Below are 13768 nucleotides of genomic sequence, written 5' to 3'. Positions count from 1 at the left end.
TATACCCTTCTTTTATTGTGCCCAGTTGTATTAGTTTTCTAGGGCTGTTGTAATAAAGTATCATAAACTGTGGCTTAAAATAATAGAAATTTATTCTCTCCCAATTCTTGAGACTGGGAAATCGAGATGTTGGCAGGACCATGCTCCCTCTGAAGCCTCTAGAGGAGGACCCTTCCTTGCCTCTTACAGTTTATGATAGTACCGGGCATTTCTTGGCTTGTGGCAGAAGAACTCCAATCTCTGCCTGTCTTCACATGGCCGTCCTCCTTTTGAGTGTGTCTGAATCTCTTTTCTTTTTATAAGGACAGCAGCCATATTGGATTAGGACCTACTCTAATCTAGTATGACGTCGTATTAATTTGATTATATCTACAAAGACCATTTCCAAATAAGGTCATATACATAGGTATTGTAGGTTAGAACTTGAGCATATCTCTTTGAAGAAACACAATTCAACCCGTAAGCATTTTTACCATGGCAGCCCACTGAGTTTCTTCTTTCCCTCCCTCCCTCCCTCCCTCCCTCCCTTCCTTCCTTCCTATCCATCCATTACATAAAATGAACATCTGCTGTGTACCAGACATTTTCCTAGGCAGTAGAAACACTGGATAAAGCAAAATAAAGTTCCTGACCTCATGCACTTATATTCTATTAGAAGTCAATAGACAAGTGACATGAAATTTATAGAACATCTCTGAGGATAATTTTTACAAAGATCAATAAAACAAGGAAAGGGGATCAAGAGATATGGGGGCAGAGGGGGATGGCATGTGGGTGAGAGGTACATTTCAGACTGGATGGTCAGTGCCAGCTAGCTGCCCTACTACACCTATCTATCTGAACCCAATATGTTGACTCACACATGTAATGTTTTAAAAAGGTCTTTCTAAAAATAATTTTTTAAGGCAGAAGAGGGGTGCTAATATAGATTTGATTTTAGAATGTAGAAAAGATGGCTTTGAGGAGGGTCTCATGCTGTAGTCATCCTCCCAATATGTGCTAAGTACTTACTGGGTGCTGGGAGCTGTGTTAGGTCAGAGGATGCAATGGTGAGCAAGAAAAGGTGGCCTCTGCCCTCATGGGACTTTCTCTCAAATTCTGATACAATGTGGAAGACATTCTTAGATAACAAAGAACTAGCAGCTGATTGGTATATGGGGAGGAGTTAATTCAGATTTGACGTTACTTACATCTTTCCTCCTGATCTCCAGGCAAAATAGCTGAATATAATCTAATCAGTTGTTTTAAAGACATATTCTACGTACTTACATCTTAGTGACTAAAGGTCAGGTATCAAAATTATAGGGAGGTAAGAAAATTTTTGGTGTAAGTGTTGATGGCTGACCTCCAAATAAACTATATTGTTTTCTTTGGATTTAATATGTTCTAGGATGATTTTTACAGAAATATTATGGTGGAAAATATTGTCGTGAGCTACATAGCCCAGATGTGAGTCATGAAAGCTGGTATAAACCAGATTTTATTTGATGATTTGTTTATTGACTTTTAGAATAGAGAATAAAAAGAAATTATGTACTTTCATTTAAGAAAACAAATCTTCATTTTGTGAAGGACAAATCAAAGTTTGCCAAGTAGCTCACCTAAAAAATGACCTAACTTGTTACCCTGATTTCCTGTAGACTGTGTGTATCTGCCAGCTATTGTTTTACTAGGATGAGTGAATCTCTGCCAAAGGATTTAAAAGCTCTTCTAGAACTAGAAAATTCCTTAGTGTACAGAAATAAGATTTGCTGAGATAAATGTTCATCAAAAGGCAATGCATCAAGCTAAGGGAAAAATCTCCAGGCACACAGGCAGATTGTACATTTAGATTTTCTTCTGTATCATGTTAAAAATTATTAAATGAATCTGTTGCTAATCTGGGCACCAGACTAAACCAGAATGAAACCTGTCGAGCTCTGTCTCGCTAGCGCTATGCCAGCCGTGGTGAGATCAAAGGGTAACCATGGCTTTCACGGAGCACTTCCTAAGGTCCTTTTGGCATCTTTGACTCAGACTAACATCAGCAGTTCTGATCTCTTCTGCTTTCTTGAAGCACAGGGTAGATGGTTCCTTATTTCCCTTTTGTTTTATGTTTTGTCTTGCATTGATACTTTTTTCTCCACTTGGTCCTTGTCCAACACAAACAAGTTACATAGATTATATATATAAATATATATATCCAAATGGAGATGTTCAAAGTACTGTTGCAGGAAACTAAAAAACATATATTTAAGTAATTTTAAAGCAACGATTAGTGTTTCTAACGAAGTTGGTAATCTAGGACTTTTCTCAGTGTTACTGGTTACTATTGGTACTAGTTTCTTAGTGTTACTATACATGAACAATGTAGATTGACTTGGTGACTACTTCCAGTTTTCCATAGACCACGTATATAAAATATTAATTATAAAGATAAGGTATAACACTGTCTATACGGCCTCTAAATGTTTTTGGTTCACTACAGTGGAGCCTCATTTTAATGCTATTGTATGAAACAACCTAATTGATTTTACGAAGTTTTCAATATGTTTTCTGTTACTTTTTTTATTCGTTTGAGGTTAAATGGTCAAAACGGACCACTTATGAGGCTGAGGACACAGATTTAGTCCCTACGAGCCTGGAGTTTTATTCCCTTTCATAATCACATATCATACTGTCTTTAAAGCACAAATCATTAATCTCACCAATAGATGTCATTGGTTATAGGGAGAAATCAGTCAAAAGGCTGAGGATGGGTTGAGGCACATCTATGATGACTATGGGGGCCTCTACCTTCTGATGTGTGATAGCAAGGTCACGTTCAGAGATGAAGGTGATCATGTTGGGGGCATGTGATATTTTTTACTATTTATTTTTACTATTTATGTGATAGCATGTCACATTATAGCTTAGATCTGTTGCATTACTCACCATAAAATGTGATGGTAGATTCTTATGTTAGATGAAGCTCATTATCTTTAATTTATTGGGGAAAGGCAATATTAAACTTACAATTTGAACAGCTAAGGTTAGGACATTACATTGTATAATCAGCCACCCTACAACTTGGTGGTTTCTAATAGCAATAATCATTTAATTTGCTTACAAACCTGCAATCTGGATAGGATTTGACTTTGTTTCGTGTGGCGTCAACTGGGATAGCTCAACTGGGGCTGCAGGATCCATTTCTAAGATGACTCACTTACATAGCTGGTAAGTTGGTGCTGTTAACTAGGAGATTAAATGGGCTGTTGACCAGGGTTCTCAGTTCCTCCTCACATGGTCCTCCCCATTGGGCTGTTTGGGCTCCCTCAACAGCATGCAGCTGGTTTCCAAGAACAAGTATCACAAAAAGACAGAAAGTGAAAGCTGCCAGCATCCTAAGGCCCAGAAACTGGTTCAACATCTCTTGTGCCACATTCTGTTAGTCAATTAGTCACAGAGCCCACGATTTAAGGGGGAGTAATGTGGATCTCATCCTTTAGTGGGAGGAGTGTTACATACTTTGCAGCTGTCTATAATCTACCACATACATTTCTTATGGTGAGTATTAATTATGTCGGTAAAAATATAGATACTCAGGCACTTCTGTCATCTTAGATTAGATTCTGCTAGTCATATTCCAGAACAATAGAAACAAGTCAACAGATACCATGATTTAATAATTAGTATTCTAGAAATCATTCTAGCTTTTTTAGTCTTTTTCTGTTTCTAAGCACATACTGATGCATGAATCCGTTGACTTGAAGTCATCCCCACGTCTGGGCAGAAACGGGACACCCTGTCAGTGGTCTCCAAATATTATAGGTTACACATCTCTATTATTACTTATAAAAAGCAAATATTTCTCCTATATATATGGTAAAAAACAAGTGGGGACCTGTGTCACCAATTCTTATACTCTCTTACTGTGTAAGAAGCTTACTTACTGCAGCAGAAGACAGATAATTCCTTGCCTTCATTCCTGTTACTGATTTTTTTGGAGCATGTACCATACATGTACCACAGCACTACTATTTTATTTACTTTATACAACAATTAGAACTTTTAAAAGCAAAAGATAAAAAATTTAAGAACTTGTAATTTTATCCTCATGTGCATCTCATTTGAGGGAACTCACAGGTACTATTTTTGCCCCTTCCTTGGCTTCCTACTTTCCTCCACAGTCATTTGGGGTAGATAGTCTATAAACAGTTGGTTCTCTTCTGACATGGCATACTGTCTTCATATCATGAAATGGAGTTTAATTTCCCTCTCCTTTAATCTGAGCTTGCCTTGATTTCTTAACCAATAAAGTGTGGCAGAAGTGATGTTATGCACTAACTTCTGTGAAGGCTTTCAGCCTCCCAATAGGCCTTTTAGAATACTTGCTTTTAGAGGGCTCCCTTTTGGAACTCAGCCTCTATATTGTAACAATGCCAAGCCACATAGACAGTCTGTATGTAGGTGGTTTGGTTGTCAGGTCAGCTGAACACTTAGCTGATAGCCAGCATTAGCTGCTGGCCAGGTGCGTAGCCATCTTGGATGTCCAGCCCAGGTAAGGCTTCAAATGACTTAAATCTTAGCCATCATCTGTAACCATATCAGAGAACTACCCAGATGAGACTACACAAACATAGGATAATAATAAATTATTCCTTTAAATTACTAAGTTTATAGGTGGTTTGCTATGAGCAATGAATAACCAGATCAGCCTGCATTGTGTGTAATTGGTCTTCCAATTATTAATGCCTTTCTATGATGAGTCAAGACTAGAGAATTATCATTTAAAATATTAAAATAACATATTGTTTTATAGATGAGGAAACTGAGACTCAGAGTTAGTCACTCCAGGGGCAATCAGGAAATAAAGGGCCAGAAATTCAAAATACAGGTCTTATGACTGAAAGCCCACATTCTTTCTCCTGCTATAGCATTCTTCAGGTCGAGGCATTGTGAAATAATATTAGACATTGGTCAGCATGGTTGCCTGGAATTCTGAACAGACCATAGCAGATGGAAGCTCCAGTTGGATCTTTGGGTTCCTTAGGGTTTGGAAAGAGGTTAAGCAAACAACCAGATTAGAAACGTTTTTGGCAGGGTCAAAGGATCTCCAGCCATGGAATGTCTCTAAAATCCTTCATAGGCACCCTGCTAATGAAAGAACTTTTCTTTCTCTTAACATCTTTAATTTTTTTTATTTTTCAAGTATTTTTTCTGAATATCTTCCAGGTTCATAGAATGGGATGCCCACTGATGACAATGCCAGGTAATTTAAGTAAGAACATCTTGCTCCCCATACCTCTTCTCCCTCATTATCACTCCCCATCTCTTAATGCCATTTGGAAGGCTCAGAATGAACAGCTAGCAAACAGGATGGGAGACGATCAGAAAGGAAAAGTGTCAGTGTCACTCATGCCCTTCCTAAGTGGGAGGCTTTAAAAAAACTTTTTGTATTTTTTAATTGTTATACACACACACACACACTCACACAACATATATATATGTATTAAAATATTTTCTTTTTTCTTTTCAACTTTTATTTTAGGTTCATATGCAGTGCAGGTTTGTTACATTGGTAGATGGTGTGTCACGGGGATTTGGTGTAAACATAATTTTGTCACCTATATAATGAGCATAGTACCCAATAGGTACTTTTTCAGTCCTCGTCCACCATCCTCTCACCGTTCACTTTCAAGTAGGCCCCAGTGTCTGTGGTTCCCTTCTTTGTGCCCGTGTGTACTCAATGTTTAGCTCCCACTTATAATTGGGTACATACAATATTTGGTTTTCTGTTCCTGTGTTAACTCGCTTAGGATAATGGCCTCCAGCAACATCCGTGTTGCTGCAAAGGGAATAATTTTATTCTTCTTTATGTCTGTGTAGGATTCCATGTTGTATATATACCACATTTGCTTTATCCATTCCCAGGTGGGAGGCTTTATCCAGGAATAGGGGGAACAGCTGGAATATGGAGTGATGTTGGCATCACTTAATTATAGCAGGAGACTGACTTTCTGGGGGTCAGACTGAGACTGTATTTTGCAACCTAAAGAAAATATAGGCATTTTATTACCTAAGAGTTATCAAAAAGGTCACGATTGTATGATTTTCGAGCCATGGTAGGGGAAGAACTTGTCCCACTGTGTACATGCTAAAAACGGTGGGAGGCAAAATAAGATTACATTGCAATTTTGTCTGTTGGAATATGCTGGCTCAACTTGCCTGCCAGTATCTTGTAAGGTATCTTACAGGTAGACTGCATTCTGCAGTGTTTTGTAAGGTGGGCAGAAACCTAGCAGAGTGATTGTTTTGAACTTAGACCATTATCTCTTTTGGATAAGAAGTGAATTTTAAAATTTTAAGTAGAAGAGGAGAAACACTCAGAGGTTTTACACAATTTTATTAAAATTGTGAAAATTTCAATATAAAACATTACAGTTATTCAATATAAAATGGAGTTTTCCGACAACCATATTATGTGGTGTGCAATTTGTTTTGATACTAGTAGGAGCCTTTTACCTCTTAGTGATTTTTTTTTGAGGCTTATCTCCTTTATGTTGCACCCTCCTGTTTCCCTTCCCAAATTGGTTCATCACAGAACTATAATGAATAACAAGAACCATATACTGTATTTTAATGTTTACTTTTTTTTTTTTGAGATGAAGTTTTGCTCTGTTGCCCAGTCTGGAGTGCAGTGGTGCTAATTTGGCTCACTGCAACCTCTGCCTCCCGGGTTCAAGCAATTCTCCTGCCTCAGCCTCTGGAGTAGCTGAGACTACAGGCACCCGCCATCACACTGGGCTAATTTTTGTATTTTTAGTAGATGGGTTTTCACCATGTTGGCCAGGCTGGTCTCGAATTTCTGACCTCAAGTGATCCGCCCAGCCGAACCTCCCAAAGTGCTGAGATTACAGGCGTGAGCCATCTCTCCCAGCTTAAGGTTTACTCTTGAAAGCAAGTGTTTCCATTGAAAACAGAAGATACAGTAGTAAAGAGTGGGGATATCATATACTCCTTTCTGTGAGATATATACATTATGTAGAAATGCTCATAGTCTGTATTACAAAGATAATAATTATTTACTGAAGGTTTTTGAAAATAAAGTGAGGGAAATTTTATTAATGTTGTTACTAGTATGTTACTAATTATGGATCTCATAAATATCCCCAAAGATACTAAAATTTACTGCTATGTGTCTGGAAAGAAATAGAGTTTATTGGTTAATCTTTCTTGTTTTATTTTACGTTTTAATGTTGCCTGTATTTTTATTGGGAGAAACCCTCATTGATTTGGATAACATTTCATCTTTGAAGGAGTTCACTGGGTTATTCAGACATATATGAACATATTAGCAACTCTCATTTTTTTCTGGCATTATCTCCTATCTAGTTGTTTGGAATAAAACTGAAATCTTTACCATTCAGCATTGTTATGTGATTAGTTTCACCTGCTTTTGGAAATAGAAATAGATACTAGCTTATTCTGAATATGTACAGAGCAGTGTTCACCTTAACCCATTGTTTTGTCGCCATTCTTTGTTGCATGTAACTCTCACCTAGGCTGTTAAATTTACTTGAAAATATTAATTGACGGCCATCTTGCTTTACCAATATATCTAGTGGAAGAGGACCTGCAAAAGAAATGCCCCTCATTCTTTGTCATGTAAATGGAAGAAATATTCAGTGAATATAATGAAAAGCACAGTAATAAAACATTTCATTCAATTAACTACTGTTTATTATGTACTCCCTATTTTCTCAGCGCAGTGCTAAAAGCAGGAGGTAGGTAAGTGTTAAGAAGTAGTCTGGTTTATGTGTCTGAGTGTAAATGAGAATAGAGAAAATGCAGTGGAAAATGATCCTCTTCAGGGCACTTTGTATTCTATGTAAGATGGTTCTGTCACATGCTACTGCTCTCTGTAGCTTAGTATAAAATAATTCAACTTGGTAAGATATAGGAAAGCTGTGTGGACTCATGTATATGTGTGCCTCTTCTCTAAAATGGAAACAAAATCATTTATTTGAGTTATCACTTTCCTTCGTAATGTGGTTCTTTGTAGTTTCTTCACTGAAGCTAATAATCCTTTTTATAAAACAGTATATTAAAATTTTTTAAAAATCTGAAATCACTATGTAGATAAAATTGTGAGAAAAATTCCTGCTTTTAAACTATCTGAATGAGATCTAATAATTTGTTTTCATTTTATTAACTAGTATCTTCTTTCTTGGAAAAAAAATTTTCCCTGCAGGGTTCTCCACATTCTGAAGTGCAGAGTGAGGTGGAGGCTGCATCCTTAGGGTGTGGAACAGTGCCTGCTAAAAAGAGACTCCTCAGTGTATGTTTGTTGAATGGATGAGTGAATGTGGATGGAAAGAATACGATAAATGACTTCTTTATTTTTGGTGTGCTGGATTGCTTGGATTCAGAAGCATAAGAGCTACCTCGTAGATGGAACTCACTCCTTAAGTCAAAGTAGTTTTGCCCAGACTGATGCATAGTAGAAAGCGCAAGACTCATTTCAGAGTTGTTAATTATATTTTAGCTGTTCCTGTGCTGTGATTTTCATATTGCATGCTGTATTGGAATTAGCAGAGGGTATACAGAATGAGTATATATGCGTGTCTCTTTCTATAATGCTCTGTTAAACTGCAGGACAACCTAGTTTATGATCACTAGGAAAAATGCTGATTACATTGAACCTACTTTAGAAAGACTAGAAGGGCTCTTTCAATGATTTTGGAAAAAGTTTAAGAGTGTCTTGGCAACCATTTTCAAAGTATCACATTGAGAAGCAATTCTTTAATAGAGTATACTTTATTGCTAGCACTGTGTAGGTAGGATTGACTTATAAAACATACCTTTAAGTATTTGGTGTATTATAAATTGAATGTTTACTTTCTTTTGTTTCTGACTTTTCAGCATCCTACATATTTTTTAATGATCAATTTCAGGTATGGTCAGTAGTCACTAAGTTGTAAATAGAAGTTGGACACATTTTGAATTATGGGGCAATGTATAGTGCTTATTTCAAAACAATGGTTAACTTGTCATTTCTGTTTTCTTTAACACTTATCTAAACAGAGAAGCAGTGTTTTCTTGCTAACATTGGCTTAAGGGAAAACCATGCACTAGAAAATTAGCATTTTGAGAAATTTCAATGAAAAGTGACATTCAACACCTGAGCTATATCTTAAGTGTTTTGTCAGTGATAGAAACCTCAGGGACAAGCCATCAGGAGTGAGAGGAGAACTGTATTGAAGACCTCAGTGATCCTCTTGCAAATCACTCCAGCTCTAATATTACCTTACATCACTGTAACTACGCTCCAGGAAGACTGCCAAGATGTTAAAACTCCCCCGCCCCCACATCACCCACAGCTAATTGATGATCTGATATGGGATGCTTTGACTCAGCTGTATCACATATACACACAGTGAGGTACAGAGGCAGCTGGCACACTCCTCATTTCTTTGTTTGGCAACTTTCTAAAACAGCATGGGGTGTGCAGAAACATTTGGCACTTCACCTAAAAGCGAAGAAATCTGTTAGTAACCCCAGCACAAGGTAAATAGGAAGTTAACCAGAGTCATTAAAGTGTTGAATATTAGGGTAAGGACTGTAATTTATGAGTCAGATTCATACAATTTTGGCTTTTGAATTTACCACCGTAGTTCTTATTTCTAACTTCTCTGCTGAAGCTATGTACCTAAAGCAGATTTCTGTACATAATGAAGGAATGCCAACTAAAAGATCTTCCTTTGGTTGAATTGGAGACCAGACTCAGCTGACTGGTTGGGTCCTCAGAGGTCGCTGATGTATTACAGCAGACAGTAGACGTGAGGGAGTTGTCAGACTGCCACCAGGGCTTTCTTTTTCCCACTCATCCCCGCCCTGGTTCTTGCCAAATCTGCTTTGCATTTGAAGTTGACTGAAATGGGTTTCACTGTTAACCTGTCAACTGAAACCCCTGTGATTTAGAGAGCTTTTTGTTCATTTCAGTTGTTGCAAGGCATTGAAGTAAAAAATCTGGATTCTTTTAGAGCGCTGAAGATGGCCAAATAGAGCAGCATCTGGACTTACCCCTAATTAATTGAAAAGTGTTGTCAGGTGCGAGAGATGAGACTTTTGTTAGAAAGGTGGTCCTTCAGTACCAAAAGTTTGTTGTGGGTGATGACCTCTCTAGGGCTGTTCAGCAAATCCCTGGAAAACATTATAAAGAATTAGACCATCTTGGATTTAAGGTGGATTTATTCTTCCTAAGAGCACAAAATGCTTTCGTATATAGGTTATTTCATTTATCTTCATAACATCAGCACGAAATAGTTTGTGGCAGGTATAATTATCCCATTTTTATGGAGAGAGAAGACAGGGTGCCAGGGGAAACCTTAGAGCCACAGAATGTTTATGTTTTATAGTGTTTTTCTCTCTGAATAGATAAAAGTACTTTATAAATATCGGAATCTGTCTTTAGTATATGAGAAAGCTATTTGTTGTGGGTAAGTTGTGTACAGTAGAAGGATATTAACCATTTTGTGCCATGAGGTAACGTTAGAGAAAAGCCGTAAGTTGCTGTCTATTAATCTTATATATTAAGTGTGTTTTTGGTGAATTGTAAGGATTGTAAATGAAAAAGATTTTTTCTGAAAAATGAATTAAAATAATCTTGTTCTTGGTCCCTAAAAACTGGGAATTTAGTTTGCCCGGGAGTATGAAACAGAACCAGATGTTGTTTCCCAGGGCAGAAAGCAGCCTGACGTGAGCACTTGGGTCATGGAATCTGGGGGTTAGGTCAATCTTAAAGCATTGTTATTGTATTACATCAGAGACACTGTGAAGAAAAATGATGTAAAATTATGGAAAGGGAATTGGACTCTTTGGAAAAAAGGTGTCTGGCAAATTTAGTATGTTGTCAAGAGCCCCTGAATTATATTTCAGGAAAGTGTTAGGTGAAACTTTATTAGATAGGATACAGATTTTTCTGAAGTAACGGAGAGTCTAAAAATACAATGACAATCAAGATAGAAGTTTATATCCCCTCTTGTAAGTCTGGGTAAGTGATCAGGGGTGGCCTGGAAGTTTGACAGTATCAGGAACCCAGGATCCTAATGTCTTCTGTATTTGATCTGAGGCTTTCATTTTTATTGTCTAAGATGACTGTTTTTATTTTCCAATCTGTGGGGACTTCAAAAGAAGCAGTGGGAAACCTGCTCTTTACTTTTGAGTGCACAAACCAGAAGTCCTATCTGTCAGTCTGTCCACAATCCATTGGCCAAAATTAGTCCCATGTCCACATCCAACTTCAGAGAGGCTGGGAAACGTAGTCTTTAGCTAGGCAGCCATATGCCCAACTAAAGTGTGAAGGGCTAATTACTGAAGCAAGCAAGAAAGAATGGATATTGAAAAACTAGCATTCTCCAGCACAGAAACAAATTGTGGAAAATATTTCATCTATTTTAAGATATATATCAACTCTATGATTGTTTTAGAGCTCAGTGTTATTCAGCGTGCTTTCTGGATAATATTGCAGATGAATGCATGTTCTCTAACTGATTTTCCATAATTCAGTGGAGATGCATGATGTAGCTGAACCATTAGGATAATGAATTATGTATTTCTTATAAGGGCAAAGATAAGTTCAACACTTTTTGCCACACTCCTTAATATTTTATATTGGAACAATCACACTGTGGTAACACACACACTAAGATAGTAAAGTTTTGTGGAAGCACTGACAATTTACTTATCTACTCTATATTTCAAAATCAAATTTATCAGTCACAGTAGAATCAGAACTGCCATTTAGCTGCAAGACAGAGTAATGAAAAAAAAAATCCCACTGGGAATTTTCCCAGAGTACTAAGAATAATTTTTAGGGTCCCAGGTGTGTATTTTCCATTTTTTTGTCTTTTATTTGGTAGATATTATAACACCTTTAACAGGAAGTTTCTTTCAAATACCTTAAAAAATGTTTTCATTTACAGGACAGACAATATCAAATATCTTCCTACTTGCTGTTGTTGAAACAAAGTAGTCATGCTGTGTCTGTAAGCAGATTGTTTCTGTAAAACAAAAGTTCCTTATGGTTTCTCTTTCTTTAAATGGCATAATTGGTCATTTAATCTTAATGTAGTATTTAAATTATTATCTGAATACACTATTGCTGGTGGTAGTTGTTTTTGTTTTGTTAATAACTGTTACTGTATTTTGGTTTTCTGGTTGTAATAAAAGAGTGTGCCTATTATATAGGCCATTTTTTCCTAATTATTCCTAAGCCATGGGTGGGGGTGGAAAGAGCTTTCTGGTTGTGGCATTTTGCTGATTCCTTCATACAATGTCTTTCAGAATTATTATCTCAAATTATAATGCAAAACTGATAACCTATATAAAAATGTCAAATTCCAAGTTGGAGTAATCCAGCCCCTTTGGGATCCTTTAGGATAAAATATTTTCCTTTGAAATTTTAAATATTATTAATACAGGTGTATAGTTTAAAAAATCATCATGATTATGGTAAAAGAGCGTTTTTCTACCCCACCTTCCCTCCACCCTCAATTTCTGTTTTATAGAAGCAACAACTTGAAATCATTTAGCTGCTGTTTCTGTTATTTACCTTCCTATTTGTAATAATAAGCTTGCAGGACTACTTTTTTATTTTAAAAAGTGTGTATTGTAAGTTTTCCATTGATAATTAGCTTTTATAGATGAAAATTTTATTCTGTTATTTCTGTAGCTGCTCCACTCAAAACACACATGGATCTTCCCCTACCCTTTCAGTCTAGCTGTAATCATAGAACAATATGGCCCAACTGTGACAACTTTCTATTTAATCACAATAAAATATACACTGACATTTACCAAACCACAAATAATTATTTGATTTTATTATGATTAAGTAGAAATTTGTCACAGTTGGGCTGTATTGTTCTATGATTAAAATTTTCCCTTGGAATTAAACATTGCTTTACTTTTATTTATTTTCTTACTTTTCTATGCATGCTTTACTATTTATTTCACCTTAAGATACTCTGCTAAAGCTATCAAATTCATCACTATGGTAAAATCAGACAACCTGTAGGATTCTTTTTGTTTTCTTGGTGGCATCCTGCGGGAGTTCTCAGTTCTCCCTCTGGAGTGGTGGTCTCTGGCCTGAGAAATTGCTTTCCTGAAGCTTCCCTCAGCATCATCCTGTGAATTCCTTTTGTTTCCCGTTCCTCCTTCCTGGGTCCCATTTCTTCTTCTTCGGGGGCGGCTCTGGGTTTGGTGGATTCCATCAGATCTTAATTACCGGGAAAGGGCAGATGAGAGGTAAAGTTTTTGAGAACTTTCATTTCCCAAAATGTCTTTGTTTGGATGATATATCTGATTTTTAGTCTAGTTAGTAAATAATTGTACTTTGGAAATCATTCTAGTTTTAAAATTTGAAGGTATGGCTCGTCTTGTCTTCTGCTTTCCATTGTTATAGTTGAGAATTCTGATGCCATCCTGATTGTCCCTCATATGTTTCCTGTTTTCTAATTTTGTGAAGCTTCCTTTAACTACGATTTTCTGATATTTCAGTATGATATGGTTTTGTGTGAGTCTTTATTTAGTCATGAAGGTGGGACCTGGGGCCAGGGACTTTTCCATCTACAACAACCTCTAGTTCTAGGACTTTTAGGGGAAGAAGGTATTATTTCTTTGATTTTTTTTTACACCCCTTTACTGCTATTATTCATTCTCATTCTCTCTTTTCTCCTGCTTCTCTCTTTATCCCCCATGGCTGCCTCTCTAACATATCCATATATCTGTACAGATGTAGATATCT

The 13768-nt window shown here is 36.8% G+C and overlaps 1 protein-coding gene across 2 annotated transcripts in view; it reads left to right on the top strand.

The window, feature by feature from the left end:
* COL25A1 (collagen type XXV alpha 1 chain) overlaps positions 1–13768 on the top strand; it is a 506768-nt gene that overhangs the window by 100671 nt on the left and 392329 nt on the right. The window lies entirely within an intron of this gene.

This window comes from Theropithecus gelada, chromosome 5 (assembly GCF_003255815.1).
Source record: "Theropithecus gelada isolate Dixy chromosome 5, Tgel_1.0, whole genome shotgun sequence".
NCBI classification, from domain to species: Eukaryota; Metazoa; Chordata; class Mammalia; order Primates; family Cercopithecidae; genus Theropithecus; species Theropithecus gelada.
The sequence above is the reverse complement of the archived record's forward strand: the minus strand, read 5'-3'. Positions and strand labels throughout refer to the sequence as shown.